The sequence below is a fragment of the Brachyhypopomus gauderio genome, chromosome 2 (assembly GCF_052324685.1).
Source record: "Brachyhypopomus gauderio isolate BG-103 chromosome 2, BGAUD_0.2, whole genome shotgun sequence".
NCBI classification, from domain to species: Eukaryota; Metazoa; Chordata; class Actinopteri; order Gymnotiformes; family Hypopomidae; genus Brachyhypopomus; species Brachyhypopomus gauderio.
Genome location: NC_135212.1, coordinates 17,472,873 through 17,481,688, shown reverse-complemented (window position 1 = coordinate 17,481,688; position 8,816 = coordinate 17,472,873).

The following is an 8,816-nucleotide window of genomic DNA, read 5'->3' as shown; positions in this document are numbered from 1 at the left end:
GTCTCATGTCAAAACTTCTCTTTCTACCTGAGAGAACTTACTTTTAATTTGAACCAAAATATTTTTATTAGGTTACACACACACACACACACACACACACACACACACACACACACACACACACACACACACACACACAAGAAAGAATTAAAAGACCACTTCAAAACTTAATCTCTACCAGTATGACAGCCAATGTCTGTTGGCTCAAGTTCAATATCTGTTGAATTTAAATATAGTCACACCTCATTCTACTTAATGAGGTACTGATTTGGTGGTCACTTGAACCAAATCTTATTTAATGGGTAGTGTAAAGGCCTTTGATTAAAAATCAGGTTCTTCCACAAAATATTGATTTCTGAACTCTATTAGATAGATAGACAGACAGGCAGACCATGAAGAGGTTTATGATAGTTCCTACTCCTCCTCATTCCCATTCACCTTGGGTTTCGGCTGTCTGAAGTATTCACTAAACACTCCGTCACTTGGGGGCATCTTCCTGGCAAGCTCCTGGATCTCAGATGTTTTATCCTGGATAGTGTCTCTGTTGCTCATCAGTTCTAGTCCCCTCTCCTTCAGCATAGTGTAAGGTGTCAGAGTATTGGATTTGGGATTAAACCCCACATGCATTGTGCATTTTCTTTGTTTTGCTGTCAGTGGCTTCATCTTCTTTTTATCTATCAGGGTAGCTAATGACTGGTGGGGCGTAGATGTTGATAGCCTAGACCTTGTTCTTCCCATTCAGCCGACGTCTCTGGACACACCTCGTGTTGTGTAGGCATTTGTAAGTAGATGTATTCCTTGTAGCTTCTTCATGGTTCCCATTTGCCTGTGGGATTCCAAGGAACTTGCAGCTGCCTTCAACATTTTATGTTACAGTCCGGTAGTACAATCCCTCAATCCGAACTACTTTTCCATGTAATAATCTGACCACACTCATCCAGTCTGAATGACATCCCAGTTTCATTGCTGTATATCCTGGTGAGATGGACACCTGAGTTAATTTTTCATATACCTCTGGAGCAGTTTGGTGTCGTTCATGTAGAGGAGGTGGCTGATGTTTGCTCCATTCCATAGCTGATATATGTAGCAACTCTTGGTAGTGATTTCAATGTTCAGGTGTAGGCAGAACAGCAGGGCACATTTAGGGACACATAGGGACAGGGCACATTTAGGGACACATAGGGACAGGGCACATTTATGACGGGGAATCATAATATTGGCCAAAGGTTGGTCTTTAGGGTTGTGTTCCACAGGTCCACTGAGTTCTTGACTTAGAGTCAGTCTCAAGCATTCCAGCATCCATGTGTGGGACATTGACATTGAATCATTTGGGTTTTCCTGTAGTCAACCCAAGCAGTGAACATTCTGCCCATTTCTGGGAGTAATTCAGTATCAAGACTGTCTGGCCTTCAGCTAACCTTTCAGGGTCAAAGTCAAATTTATTTATATAGCACTTTTTACAACACATGTTGTCACAAAGCAGCTTTACAATCATATGGGTTCAGATTCTTAATGAGCAAGCCGGAGCCCACAGTGGCAAGGAAAAACTCCCTAAGATGGCAGGGATCAGGAAGAAACCATGGGAAACCTATCCTCCATTGTGTAGTTACTGTTTAGAGCAGGGATGTCAAAGTCAAATACACCGAGGGCCAAAAAACCAAATTTGCTACAAGCCGAGGGCCGGACTGTTTCAATGTTTATTAAAACATATTGAAATGATTGCACATAGCCTATTGAACCAAGACCTAACACAGTGTATAGTATTTAATGCTTAAATGAATAAAGCAATATTTTCTTATGGATCTATCAGAAATTTCAAGTGAAAACATTTTTCAACAAGCAAACAGATAAAAACAAACTTCCTTCAAAGAAAACATGTTCTGTACATTAAATGAAAAAAGTAATAAAGGTTTGAAAAGTGCTGGAATTTAAGCTAAAGTACTTGAAAATGCTTGAAATTGTAACTACTTCATTTCACAACAAATAGCTATCTGACTGAACAGTTCTCCTGTATTACATTAACAAATACGAGCCTCTTGTAATTCCAGGACGAAACATGAGAGAACGTGAAGATGTTAAGATTGGGCGTTTTGAAAATAAACAACCATTAAATAATGTGAATAAAAAGCGAATTATTTCTAATCATTTCGAATAGATGTATAAATATTTAACTTTATTAAGTTTAACGTGCTGGTGCGTGCAAAGTTACAAAATTCGAGAGGTGCACGACCTCGCGAATTGACAGCGCGTGACGCCCTCGCGCACGGGCGGTGCCACTGCGATTACGTCATTTTCGCCGAGTGGACCCTCGCCGCTTGTGTGCGCTGCAGTGACTTTGCGGGCTACCGTTGCATTGTGGGGAATGTAGTGTTTGTGTGTGCAAAACACCAGCGGGCGGCTGTGGCCTGCGGGCCGGTTCTAATAGTAATTAGATATCATCCAGGGGGCCATAGATAATCCTTGCCTTTGACACATGTGGTATAGAGCATTCAATTAGAAGACCATTACAGTAGTCCAATCTTGACTAAACAAAAGCATGGACCAGTGTCAGGGACAACACATGCCCCCTTGCTACAAATAGTTAATCATTACACCTGTCTCTCTTCAGCTAAACTCTCTACCATTGCTATTACGATGACAAGCTGCTGCTCACACACCGTGCTGGTTCCTGGAGAGATTCCACAGTGGCCACCACAGCACAACACTGGAACCCATGCAGCTGAGCACCACTAACGCCCCAGGAGAGAACCAGATGACTCTATGATGGTTTGTGCCTATACTGCAGCGAGGAGAGTCACTTTCACAAGCACTGCCCTACCATCTTGGGACCGCACACGGAATCGAGTAAGCAAAACCTCTCTGTCGATTATAGGTAGCAATCAGTATAACCTACTGGTCCAAGTATCTTGGGGAGGGACCCATACTCACCTTTTGGTGCCCAGTACAGTATTGAGGTTTCTCTGACATTTACCGCCTCATAGATCTTGGGGTTGTGCTATCAAATTACTTCCAGGGGCTCCTCTCCCTAAGAAAACAGCCTTAACCATTGTCCCATCCTGAGGATCAGGTGATGGTGTTATATGTGGAAGAAACGGATTCATTCGTTCTTCCAGATCGCCCGTAGCCGCAGGGTTCTTTTTTGTAGAGAAGAAAGGGGAGTTACTGCACTTTCGACACTGTCACTTCTAAGTTCGCCTATACTCTCCCTCACTTTACTGCCTCTCACAAAGGCAGTCTTCACAAAATTGGACCTAAGAAGCACGTATAATCTAATACAAATTAGAGAGGGAGATTAGTGGACAAGGTGTCCACTGTCATGAACTGGACGGTTCCCCAGACAACGAAAGATCTATAATGACTCCTGGGCTTCGCAAGCTTTTACCGGCATTTCATTTGGAGTTTCGGAACCCTAGCAAACCTCTTACGGGGTGGACAGAGGAAGGGATTTACTTGGACCGCTGAGGCTGATCATACCTTCTCTCGGCTCAAAGAAGCCTTTTACATCAGCGCCCATGCTGCACTTCCCTGACCCTCAGCTCCCTTTTATTGTCAAAGTCGATGCCTTGAAGTGGGGGTGGGAGCCGTTCTATCCCAAAGACAGGGCAAGTTATTTCTACTCCAAGAAGTTGCTGCCAGCCGAACAGATTTATGATGTGGGATATCGGGAACGTCTGGTGGTAAAACTGGCCATAGAACAGTGGAGATACTGGCTGGAGGGAGTTAAACATCTATTCATAGTTTATAACAACCATAAAAATCTGAAGAAGCAGGTCAATCCCCGACAGGCCAGGTGGACACTGTTCTTTTCCCATTTCCGCTTCTGTGTCCTACAGGCCCAGCTCAAAGAACCAGAAAGCAGATGCTTTCTCCCAAATACACAAACAAGATCAGAGAGAAGAGAAACCAGAATATATTCTCTCATTCACCTTTTTCCTTGCAGCCATTCAATTAAATCTTCAAGGGGAATTGGATGAAGCACTTAGAGAGGATTTGGGTCCCACTGACTACTCTGAGAATAAGCAACACGTACCAGTATCACTCAGGGATCACGTCTTACAACTCGCTCATGATACCACAGATGCTGGACATTGCGGCATTACATGCACCAAGCACCTCATATCACAATAGTATTGGTGACCTTCTCTAGATGATGACATTCGTGATTATGTCCTTGCCTGCACTGTGTGTATCCAATCATGCACTCCCCGGACTCTCCCGGCTGGCAAATTTCTACCTCTTCCCTTTCCGAGTCGACCATGGACCCACATAGACATAGATTTTTTCACCGACTTAACTGCAGCTGAAGAGAATACTTTCATAATGTGCCTCTAATCCCATTTCTGAAACTTCCTACGGCTATGGAGACCGCATAAGCTATCTTTACATTCGTATTCCACATATGTGGACTGCCCAAGGACATTGTGTCGGATAGGGGTACACAGTTCGCCTCTCAAGTCTAGAAACAATTCTGTAAAAAGTTAGGAATAATCGTCAGTCTAACCTCTGGTTACCACCCCCAGTCCAATGACGAGGTAGAACAAGGCAACCAAGAAATAGGAAGATTTCTACACTAATATTGTATGTTTTTCATACTGACTGGAAATAGTGTTTGCCTTGGTCAATATGCCCGTAACCCTTTGATTAATTCATCCACTAAACTGACTAACCTTTCCATTGTGTTTACGGCTACCAACCAGCCTTCTTCCCATGGGATGTGAACCCCTCTGACATGCCTGCCTTAAACGAGTGGTTCAAGCGGAGTGTATGCACCTGGGAGTTGGCCCACGCCCACCTGCAGTGAGCTCTCGATACTCGGCGTCAGATGGTAGATCGTCGTTGCCTAACAGCATTAATCTATTACCCAGGTAAAAACAAACTGATGTCCAAAATACATCTGACCATTTAAAATTCTTTGAAGGGTGTGTCCGTCTCCTATCAGGTCCACTTTCTACATCGCCCTGTTAAAACCGGTTCACTTCTTCCTTGCGAAGTATTACCGACTCATGCCGCATACCAAGCATTCTCATTGCCTTGTTGACTGCCTGTTCTCCGACCTCTGCTTCCCTCATAGACCTTGTTCCCAACCTAGCCCTCCAGTACCTCCCAGACTCTGCTCTCTTGGCATGACCCTGGACTGGCCTGTCATCCCAATAAACACTCCAGTGTTCAGCGCCGTTGTTTATATTTATTGGTAATTGCCTCTGCCGTTTGTTGCATGTTTAACAAAATAGGCATTATTTCCGAGGAATATCAGACCAATTGCTTCTAGCAGCTTTGGGTCCAAGAAGCAACACCTCAGTATTATCGGAATTTAGAAGCCATCCAGTTTTTTTATGTCCTGGATGCAGTTCTCAATTTTGGGAGTAGTATTGACATCATCTGGATAGCAGATGGATAGAAGATATATACAACTGAGCATCATCTGCATAGCAATGGAAACTAATACCATGCCTATAAATGACTGTGCCCAGAGGTAGCATATACAATGAGAATAATATGGGGCCCAATACAGACCCTTGTGGGACACCATATTTTACCTTTGTACATTCTGAATATTCATTATTTACAAGTACAAATTGGTAATGATCTGTCAGGTAAGATCTGAACCAGGAGAGTGCTTGACCTCTTATGCCAATGAGTGTCTCCAGCCTATTCAGTAGAATGTTGTGATCAATGGTGTCAAAAACAGCACTAAGGTCTGACAGCATGAGAAAAGAAACATTTATCAGAGGATACTAGGAGATCACTTACTACTTTAGTCAGTGCAGTTTCAGTGCTGTGGTGGGGTCTAAATCCAGACTAAAATAACTCTTCTGTTCTGTCTGTAAGAACGAAAAGAGTTGTGAAGAAACAACATTCACTTGAATTTTGCAAATGAACAACAGATTAGTTATTTGCCTATAGTTGGACAGTTCCTGGGGATTAATACCAGATTGACAGGGTCTGAGATAGCAAATTTTTCCCTAATTTTATCATTAAAGAACTTCACAAAACTGTTACTCCTGCACTCCTGTGGCATTATGGATTCGATTTGGTCATGATTCCTATAGGCTAGATACAGGGTGGGGTTCCATGTGTTAGTCATGCTGTTTGATTTTTCAGCAAGTAGGTGTGGACCATGACAGGGGCCAGCTCTTCATACTTGAGACTAGGGGTGGGTATCACCACTGATTTCCCAGTTCGATTCGATTCCAAATCACAAGGTCCCGATTCAATTAGATTTTCGATTCGATCTGATTCAATATCGATTCTTGTAGGGAAATTTCAGTTACAATAAAAAGTGTAGTTTGAATGTGAATGTTGTAATGATACAAGGAACACTGAAACTTTATTAAAATGTATTAAGATATTAGTGTTTATACTGTGATATTAGTGTTTTTATATCAATTAATGCACACACTTCCAATATTGCCAGCTGTTGAGAAAACTTCACAGCTTTATACTTGACGCGTCGCGACCGGCATGAGGGTCTGCGCACCGAAAACAACGTAATCGCGGTGGCTCCGCCAGTGCCCTGTCGCTTCGCGCTTCAGCGCAATTAACAAAGTCATGTTTGCAGGGTTCATACACCTAAACAAGGTGGAATTAAAGCATGTCACGCGATATAAAACGCGAGACGTTAAAACGGTATGAGGGGAAAATTATCCAATTCTAAAGATCGATCTCAGGTTTAATAAATCGATATCGAATAATTCAAATGAAGATCGATTTGAATTGAAAAATCGATTTTTTAAACACACCCCTACTTGAGACCCTTTCCTGGACATCTGCTGGTGTGATGCTTACTGGGTCCTGTTCATCGAGGTTACTGTGGTCTGCTTTCAGGGCATTGATGCTGTTATGTGATGCCTCCTTCTCCCACATGCTCCTCAGCACTGCTCAGTCTCCAGCACTGCTCCATCTCCAGGTCTGTTCCTTTGCTCTTACCCGCAACACTGCAAGCTCACTTCAAATGGCTCATAGGAGAACATCCTGTTTATTCACCTGGCGTTTACATCTCATGTAGGTAGTCAGCCAGAGCTGTTAATCTTAGCTTGGCAGTCTCCATGGCCTCAGGTATGGACAGCCTGTTGTACCACCCAGGTACCTTCATCAAGCCTTTCTGCATTTCTGATAGCTGGATATCTTCTCTCCACATTGCCCTTATCTTGGCCTCCAACCTCTTTCTCCACTCCATGACTGCTCCACTGCTCCTTGATGCTGTATTTGTAGCCAAGCATGTATGTATGTGTGTGTGTGTGTGTGTGTGTGTGTGTGTGTGTGTGTGTGTGTGTGTGTGTGTGTGTGTGTGTGAGTGATTTATCATAGAGTAAAAGGCATTCAGCTGGCAGCTGTGTGAGTATTAAGGGGAAAGGGATATGGGACATTTAGCACTCAATGACCCATTCACAAGATGATGTAACATCAGCAATTTGGATCAGGTCAAAGGTCGAAGGCCAACAACTTGCTAGCTTATGGGGAATCAATCAAAGGCCGTGTTATGTACTGCTGTTGTCATGACACGATGGCACATATTGTCGCCTGGAGTAGAACAACCATAAGAGATTCAGCAGTTAACAGATACAGATATAAAACATCTTACAGTAGTATAACGTGTTTATTTTCTGTTAGGCTTATGTGGAATTTTTTTTGACAAAAAATAATAATAATACAGAATAGGATGTTTACAGGAAACACCAATTACCAGTTACATGCTAATTGCAGTTTTTATGCAGAGAATTTTAATACTAACAATTCTCATGTAAACAGATTTTCTAGTTTTCCAGAGATAGAAGGCTTTCTGGAAAAAAAGCTTAATATGATTTAATATACCAAAACAATGACATGACTACTCTCATATACAGTATTACTAGCCAAACAGATAAACATTTTACCCTAAGAATAAAGTACAAATTTATATCAGCTTCTTTCTCTCCTTTAAATCAGTTCTAAGAAAAAAGCTTGATGTGACTTAATGACTTATAACAACAATGTAAATATTAGATGTAAACATTACAGGGTAATCCTTCTGGTTTGAGAGTGTACACATGACCAGTAATAAGTGAGAGTATTTAGGTATACATAAAGCCATGTTAAGTGCTTTTCACAAGCTTTTTGACATTTGTGATCATTTTAATCTGAATACCTCATATTGAACAACATACATAAAATTTAATGGAAGAAGCCAAAATTGCAGTTTGAAAGATTTTCAGATTTCTGTCGTCATTTCAGAATAGAAATCAAATGAACAGAAGGACCCTTCCTGCTGTATGACTGATCTCCTTCCCCCTCTGTGCTTCTCCTGTGACTGCATGGCTTTCTGGCCAAATAGCCCCTCAAAACACCCAGCAGAAGTCAACCTCGCTGGACTCAAAGAGCGGAAGGGAGTGTTCCTTCAGGGGCTCAACGGAGAGGAGAAGTCTGTGTTCCTCAGAGAGCTCTGTGTCCTGTTTATCCAAGCACAATGAATAATTAACCTATCACTTTACACTTACCACATCACTGGCCATAATGGCTGAACCTACAGACGTGAGCTTTCAAAGTCAGGCCACTCCCTCTGGGTGATGCCTGCCCACATAAAGGGAACGTTTTCACCCACTGAAAAGTACATGTAGACATGAAGAACAGGTGGTACATAGAGCAGGAAAATATATTTGCATGCACGCACACTATCCTCATACATACACCATACAAAACACGTGCACATTATCCCCATACATATACGTATGCACAAGCATATATGTACAGACACACTACTCAATGTATACATACAAACATACATACTATCTTGATAAAAAACTCTCACGAATGCATACTATCCCCATAAATACACACAA